Below are 8,226 nucleotides of genomic sequence, written 5' to 3'. Positions count from 1 at the left end.
TCATCTTCAGTGATCACTGTACATACCATTTTATCCATCTACACCTGTGGCCACATTGTCAACCTTGAAATTCCCTGAAAATGTTTTCATTCTATCCTTCATAGATTCTCACTGGAAATATTGTCTATTTTCTCAGGTTACAGAATTTCTATTCTAATCACAGCAACTAACCCTGGGCACATTGTTTTGAACACTGATGCTCATCTATGTCATATTTTTCAGATTTATCATCAATTTTCAGTTTTGCATTGCTGTGTCTCGTATCACAAAAGCAACTCAAAGATGGGCTAATAGACAAAAATTTGATGAGGATCTCAAACTCCCTACTATCCATAGCATCTCCTCGTTTTGAGTGTTAGAAGAGCTTCCTCAAAAATTAATTCAAAATGATTTCTGAACCAACTTTCTCACCTCTTTCTCTACACCTAAGGCAGTTTGGCCACTGAATGTGCTATAAAGGATCATCTCACAGCCACTTCTTGAGTAATAATTAGGAAAAGGGCCTTGGTATTATATTGCCCCTTTTAAAAAATGCAGAATTCCCCCTGAACTTTCTTGGCTATGATGCTTCTTTATTTCCATTAATGGTGACTCCAGGCCAGTCCGGTTGTTACAACTAATGGGTGGCAGCTTATCCAATGCAAGCTCAGGGGTTTCAAACTTAATTCTGGCTTAACTACCTATATTCTTTTGTTGGATTGACACAATTGTAGGTGAAAAGGATAATGAGTACATGGTTAAGAACCTAGCTCACAAAGTTCCACTGTAGTGCTCCACGTGGTCCAGTGTGAAGTACATAATGTGTCTTTGTAAGTTTTATAAAAATGTCCTGACCCTTTTGCAGTTAACCTTTTTACACAAGAAGCGTGGGCAAAAGTAGAAATAATTGAGAAAAAGGTGAAGTTACAGTTACTTAATGGGACACACTGATTTTGCAAAAGTGAACAGAGAAGAGGAATCTATTCACCTAGGAAGGGGATATCAGAGCTGCCTGAAAATATAAGAAAGGGAAAAACACTAATGATCTTTTGTCATTCAAGGTCATTCCTGGAGCCTTCATTAGGAGGAAAACACTGTGGTAGCATCTTCCAAATTATTTCAAGGGTCCAAGTACAACTCTTGGGTCTGCCATTCCAGCAGGATGGTTCTGAATTGATGATAGCCATTTTCTTTAACATTACTCAGAAAACCCTCAGAAAGAGCAAGGTATGACTCCAACTCTGGCACCTCTCACAAAAAACACTATTCTACTCCTCCAGATCGTTTCCCCACTCCTATTTTTTAAGCATCATGCACGCATTCTGTAGGGCAAATGGATGCTGCACAAATATTAGTGTGGACAAAAAATTCACATTTGGCTGCCTGTGGTTAGGCTATTTCTCCAACAGGAAACAGTAAATTCAACTTTATCAAATGAACTAGGAACCTGAAAGCCTATCAGGCTGATTAGGAGGCCACTGTGGAGGCACTGTCAACATCTACTTCCCAGCAAATAGTCCATTTGAAATAATTGTAGCCAATATATTATTTCCAGGGTTGCTATGTGTACCTCAGAACTGGGCCTCTTATGTAAAAACCAGGCATTAACTTGTCTTCCTCCCAAAAACATAATTGGCTTCATATTATGAGTGCTCATAAGAGACATTTAAGTGTTTACGAAAATACAACCTCTGCCATGGAAAACATTCAGGTCAGCCTCTACCCATTGGTCAAGCTTGTTTTGCATGGTAGAATTGCTCTACACTTCCTCCTTGAGGGATAAAGTACAGTTTGTGATTTTCTTTTTCATCTGGTTGAGTATGGGACCTTAGGGAACACATTTGAGGTTAGTATGGCAGGTTGGCCTTATTTTATCCTTGGAATCCTGCTAACAGTAGCTGAATTAAATCCTGTACAAGACAACTGAAATGTTTTTGTCCTAAAACCTGGCATTCTGATTAATTAGAATAGGTGATAAAACAGCATACTCATGGGACAAGTTTTACCAGAAACCAAAATATTGTAGAAAGGAGAGATGTATATTGTTGGAAATAATTCTCCATGGATTTCTAATCTTTTTGCATATCTTTGAGACAGAGGCACTGATGATTTTTGTTCTGCACTATTTATTTTCAATAATGTATCAAAAAATTCTTAGAAGATAGAGATTTTGCCTACTTCCAGAGCTGGCAGCAAGGTTATGTACTATTCAGTGTAAGAAAGATAATGTCTCTTTCTGGGGAAAATGTCAGGCAGGTTTGCTTGTGGTCCATTACAAAAGGTGCTGCCTAAGCGTATGCAGCATCTCCTTGGGCCACTTGGCATCAACCCTGTAGGAGTTGAGGGACAAGGGGAACTGGCATGAACATGAAGACTATGCAGCCTGCTGTGTCATGCGTAATAAAATTCCTTGATTCGGACCCAGTTCTCATGTGATCTCTACCAGCAGTCATGAACCTACAGGCTAACTTATTAGCTTGTGAGTAAGTTAAAATTTCAGACTTTCTGTAGTTTTTGACATTAACCTCATATATTCAACCTCAGTACTTAGGGAGAAAATTCACTATCTCTTGATATTAGGACATTTTATAGCAATGACTTACAAGCGTTTGTGGTAAAATATACGTAGAGGCAAGTGAATATATTTTATCCCAGAAGGCTGAAAATACAATGTGAAATTTGATTCATTTTTCCTAGGTCTTGAAATTTATTCTATAGCATATTTTCATGTGAGAAAAAGTCATGTTAATTTTGCTTTCCTTTCTATAATTAATTTGCATTTGTTTTTATATAAAAATGACACATTACATTACCCTTCACATTGTTTACCAATTAAACTACTTAACTTGCTCTCTGAGCCTCCCACCCCAACAAAACTTTGTGTGATATTGATGAACTTGAATGTTCACTGGCATAAGCCCCTTTATATCTAGTGAGCACAAGTCATTAATTCCCTGATAGTTGGTTTGGCTACGATTTTAAATGGTTGTTACACGGTGGTTGTGATATTCATCATCTCAATCCTAGATTTTCTGATTCTCTGGAGTCATGTTAAAATCCAGTAATTTCATCCTGAAGAACAAATGCCTTGCACAGTATTTTTTCTCTGCCTAATTGCTACTAATTTTTCAAAGCTCCCATGGTACACTTAAAAGTGGTCTGCTACCATCATATGCTCTGGGAGTCATGAAATAACAACTTCTTGGAGACTCTACCACCTTCTTTATTAGCCAGTTTGGAAACAATTGAATGGTTGGCAACCTTTAGATAAGGCAATCACCTGACTTTTCCCCTATTTTCATTTGGATGTTTCCATTTCTAATGAATTCTAAGTTGGCATTTAATTTTCATTAACATTGAGATTATTTTTTCTAAATACAAAATGTCATGATATATAGAAATTGGAATTTTATAAATGTATGAATTTTAAACTTGCTCAATTAACACAATTTTTGCAATACCATTCACTATCATCAGTTATACGGGATAGGCAAGAGGCAGAATAGATCACTTTCTTCACACTTATAAGTGCTCCTCAGGGAGCGCCTGGGTGGCTGTCAGTTAAGTGTCTGCCTTCAGCTCAGGTCATGATCCCAGCATCCTGGGATGAGCAAGCCCCGCATCCAGCTCCCTACTCAGCAGGGAGTCTGCTTCTCCCTCTCCCTCTGCTTGCAGCTCCCTCTGCTTGTGCTCTCTTTCTCTCTCTCTGTCAAATAAATGAATAAAATCTTTTAAAAAATGCTCCTCAGAATGGAGAAAATGTGAGAGCATTTAGAAGATTTGATCATCCCCCTGCTATTTACTACACAGAATAAATGCATAAGTAAACACCAAATTATATTAAGAATCTGGATTCAAATACTATGAATCTCTCAAAATAGTGACATATTTAAGTTCACCCAAGATATTAAAATAAGCAAATCCAATGAATAATTGATAGAGATTTAGAGCATGTGGTAAGTTCTATTCATGTAGAAATACATTTAATGGCTTACATGGTTATATTTTAAAGTAGAACAATGAAGAAACTATCATTATTTTTATTCATTATCAATCTAACCATAATTTCAAAAATGATTTATAACTTTATTGTTTTAAGTAAAGTCATTCCTCTTATGTTCGTTTTCTGAGGCAACATCAAATATGAATAAATTGTCTATGAACTATGTTATTATGGAAAATATGTTGTTAATGTATTCTGGAGTATCCATAAGTTTAAAATTCATTTTAATAGAAGTTAAATTTAATAGAAATGGCTAGTGAGTTAAGTTTCTCTGTTCAGTACAATTATTGAGGATATGCTATTACTAGAATACTGGCCTGGCATGTTTGGAATCAGTGTGTATAAATACAAAATAAGATATTTGCCCTTAAATAAGTGCTCATTGGGACACAATAATATATAACTGACACTTGAAAGAGTGAAACAAAGATATATATGGATGTTTAAAGGACAGAATCAAGGAATGATTGATGAAGGGTGTGCCATTTAATATATACCTTAATATGTGCCAAGATTTTGAAACCTAGAAATTAAGAGAGTATGTTTCTCTAGGAAAGAAGATTACGTCATTAACATTTAGGCTACTTAGTATATAATTCTTAATTGTTAAGAATATAAAAATAAAGAAAAACATAGAACCCCTTCAATGAAAATTGATCTTGAGGGAATTATTTTGGGGAGAAAATGGAAGAGTGAAAAATGTCCTTACTACTGATACAATTGAAGGCAACAGGCACAATATGGGGATGAAGAGCAAGCATAAGGTAAGGAGACAGAACTAGGCACCAGCTTGAAGGTGATGTACTGGAAAGTAATTTTAGTCTGTTGGTGTTTTGTGCTACTCAGGAGATTCCTTTAAGCCAACTGTTTCTGCTCAGGAGATGTTGCCTTGTAAATCAAGAATGTAGGGCAAAGAGTATTCTGTTTTCATTTAACTTTGATCATGTACTTATTTTAAAGGCTGACTATAAAAAGATGGGCTGGCATTTTCATGTCTAATTTTAGATAAAAAAATGTGTGTGTTTAGTAGAAGATCCATTATATTCAGTAAATTAATAACCCATATATTTTTTTTTTATTTACTTGAGTTAACTTTGCGGGGAGTAACAGATATGCCCTGGACCTGAAAATGCTACCACCACAGGGCCATCTGGCTAATCAGATGTCAGTTTTCCCTTTTTGTCAGAAAATTAATTTTTCTGGTAGAAAGGGATTATTGCTAGCAAACTTCCAGAGATAAGATTTCCAAACCCTTATCAGAATTCCTGTGCAATAATGCTCTTGCTTCTGCATTCCCTTCCATGAATTTCATAATTCCTTTTCATTTAGAGTAGTTGAAGATGAATAAATAAGTTAAGTGAAAGTATGTTTTACTTAACAGAAAGGAAATTGTGATTTTTAAAAATATATATATGGTATAGGGAAATATTAAAATTACTCTTAGATATGAATATAAACACTGTCACTTAAAACCCATGACACTGAAAGGAATTGCCTTTTTTTAAACTTCAGTTTCTGCATACATAAATCATATCAACCTTATGCAAAGTTGTAAGATAATATATTGGAATCTCCTAGTATAGTCTGAAGCATTCTTCAGAGACTTCCTTGCCAGCCAGGTGGGTTTTTCAGAAGCACTCAGCCTACAAACTCAATGAAGGTAGGGAATATATCTTCATTCTTAATACTAGTTCTTGGTTGCACAGTACACATAGCAGGGGATCTAATGAATATTTATTCATAGAAGGAATAAATGAATAATGCAATGGCCCAAATCCATTTTTAAATTTAGAAAACGTTTATATTAATTTCTGAGTTAAATTCTGAAATCCATTTATTAAAACGGATTGGTGATTTTCTATTTTGATATTCCAGAAACATGGAATCACAGTCGATAATACATCTGCGTCCCTTACTTCTAGTCTCTGGGTGAAGAATACACATAGGAAAGTCTCTGTAAATAGTTGTGAAATCTTTAATGCAATCATTCAATTTCAGTTCTAAATTAGGGAAGCTTATAATTCTAGTGAGTTCAATTTCCAAAATCCTTTTGGTTAATTTTATGTGGCTATTCAGTTTTGATATTCCAGAAACTTGGTTATTAAATGTGATATGTAGTGCTCCAGATATCTTTTTTTTCACCATATTTTCAGTTTGTACCAATGTCATATAAAAATTTTGTGTCACACCTTACATAATACATATCATTGCTTTTCCAGTATAATCAAGAATTGGCTTTGGAAAATAGAAAGTTGAATATGCTACTCAATAGAAACATGCTGAGGGCGCCTGGGTGGCTCAGATGGTTAAGCGTCTGCCTTCAGCTCAGGTCATGATCCTGAAGTCCTGGGATCGAGTCCCGCATCAGGCTCCCCGCTCCTTGGGAGCCTGCTTCTCCCTCTGCTTCTCTCTCTCTCTCTCTCTCTCTCTCTTCCTGTCTCTCATGAATAAATAAATAAAATCTTTAAAAAAAAAATAGAAACATGCTGAATTGTATAAATCCTGCCAATGACATATTTTGCAGTACACACAATGCAATGTGGTGTATCAACATACATTTTGAGACCTTGTTAAAACAAAATGCATATACATTTTCATGACGAAGATTAAGAAAATGTACCTGTTGTATCTAATAAGTGATATATTTTATGTGTAGTTTTGGAAACTCTCTCCTTTTATCCATTTCCACTGCTTCTACTTTAGCTAAGGCCTCTCTTGCCCAGATTACATCAGCAACCTACTGACTGGATCATCTCCTCCAGTGTTGCCTGCCAATAATGCATTATCCATACTCATGCCAGAGTAATCATTCAAAGACATACAATAAATCTTCTAACTCTCCTAATTGTATTATTAAAAAATAGCCTTCAGGCAACCCCCCCAACTTCAGTTTGTAATGCAAAGTCATTCATAATTTGGCTTCTGATTAACACTCCAACTTTATCTTATAACAGTCCTTCTGCACACACAGACCCATTGGTATGCCTGCTTATATGAATGTATCACAAGACTGTCTTACTTCCTCCTATTTTATTTTCTGATAGCACTCCCTACACATATGGTTCTTGAGCACTTTAAATACAGCTAATAAAACTGAGGAACAGAACTTATAATTTTATTCAATTTATATTAATTTAAATTTAAATAAATATATCTGGATAGTGATCATTTTATTAGACACCACAGAATTAGAAGAGAGGCTTAATTTCCTGCTTATGCTACTAAGTTACATATATTAGCTTAGGCAAGTCATTTAATATTTCTGCATACCTCTTACTTCAATAATAAAGTGCACATTTTAATATGAAGATTCTTCACAAAGTTTAGAGGTGTCAAATTAGAAAAAATATTATTAATAATAGCAATGCATTATTATTATTAAAACACAATCTTTTATTTTTTTTAAAGACTTTATTTATTTATTTAAGAGAGAGAGAGACACAGTGAGAGAGGGAACACAAGCAGGGGGAGTGTGAGAGGGAGAAGCAGGCTTCTCGTGGAGCAGGGACTCCGATGTGGGGCTCAATCCCAGGACCTGGGATCATGACCTGAGCCAAAGGCAGACGCTTAATGACTGAGCCACCCAGGTGCCCCGAAACACATTCTTAATAGCAATGTATTATGAAGCATTATGATGACTGAAAAGACTAGAAAAACTAACTTTTTAAACATGTACTCTTCTATTATCAAAGCCTCAATCTACACTTAGTAATTAGTTTTCTTTATTTGGCTCAAGTAATGGAAAAATTGGTGAATAACCTATTGATTTAATAATGGTTAATTAATATTTCCCTACATAAAGTTATTGCACTATGCTGTCAGTGCATAATTCAATATTTCATACACTGTTGAAGACATACTGAATATAAAGGCAATATATAAATAGGAAATCCAATTTCTCTCATTAACATTATCTTCCCTTCACTGAATAGTCCCATGTTTTTCATGCTCTATTGGGTTTTCAATAAAACCAAATTTGAAAAATATGTAAATAAAATAGAATTTTCAAGCCACTTAGTTTTATCATTTACATCATTTCATGTTTCTCTCTTTTTTATGGCCACATGAGAAAAATCATGTGATACTAAACTTAAATGTGTTCTTCGGCATAAAATATTCTATTAAAAATATTACACTGTGTTCCTATCTTATGATATATATATATATATATCTTAAAGGAAGTGATTTTTAAAAGTTTTTTTTAACACATTAAATTTGGTAACTTGGAAACACATTTCTTAAAC

Source organism: Eumetopias jubatus, unplaced genomic scaffold (assembly GCF_037043125.1).
Source record: "Eumetopias jubatus isolate StellerSeaLion01/CBP00866 unplaced genomic scaffold, mEumJub1_p1.0 scaffold_14, whole genome shotgun sequence".
In the NCBI taxonomy this organism is placed as follows: Eukaryota; Metazoa; Chordata; class Mammalia; order Carnivora; family Otariidae; genus Eumetopias; species Eumetopias jubatus.
This window is presented reverse-complemented; position numbering follows the sequence as displayed.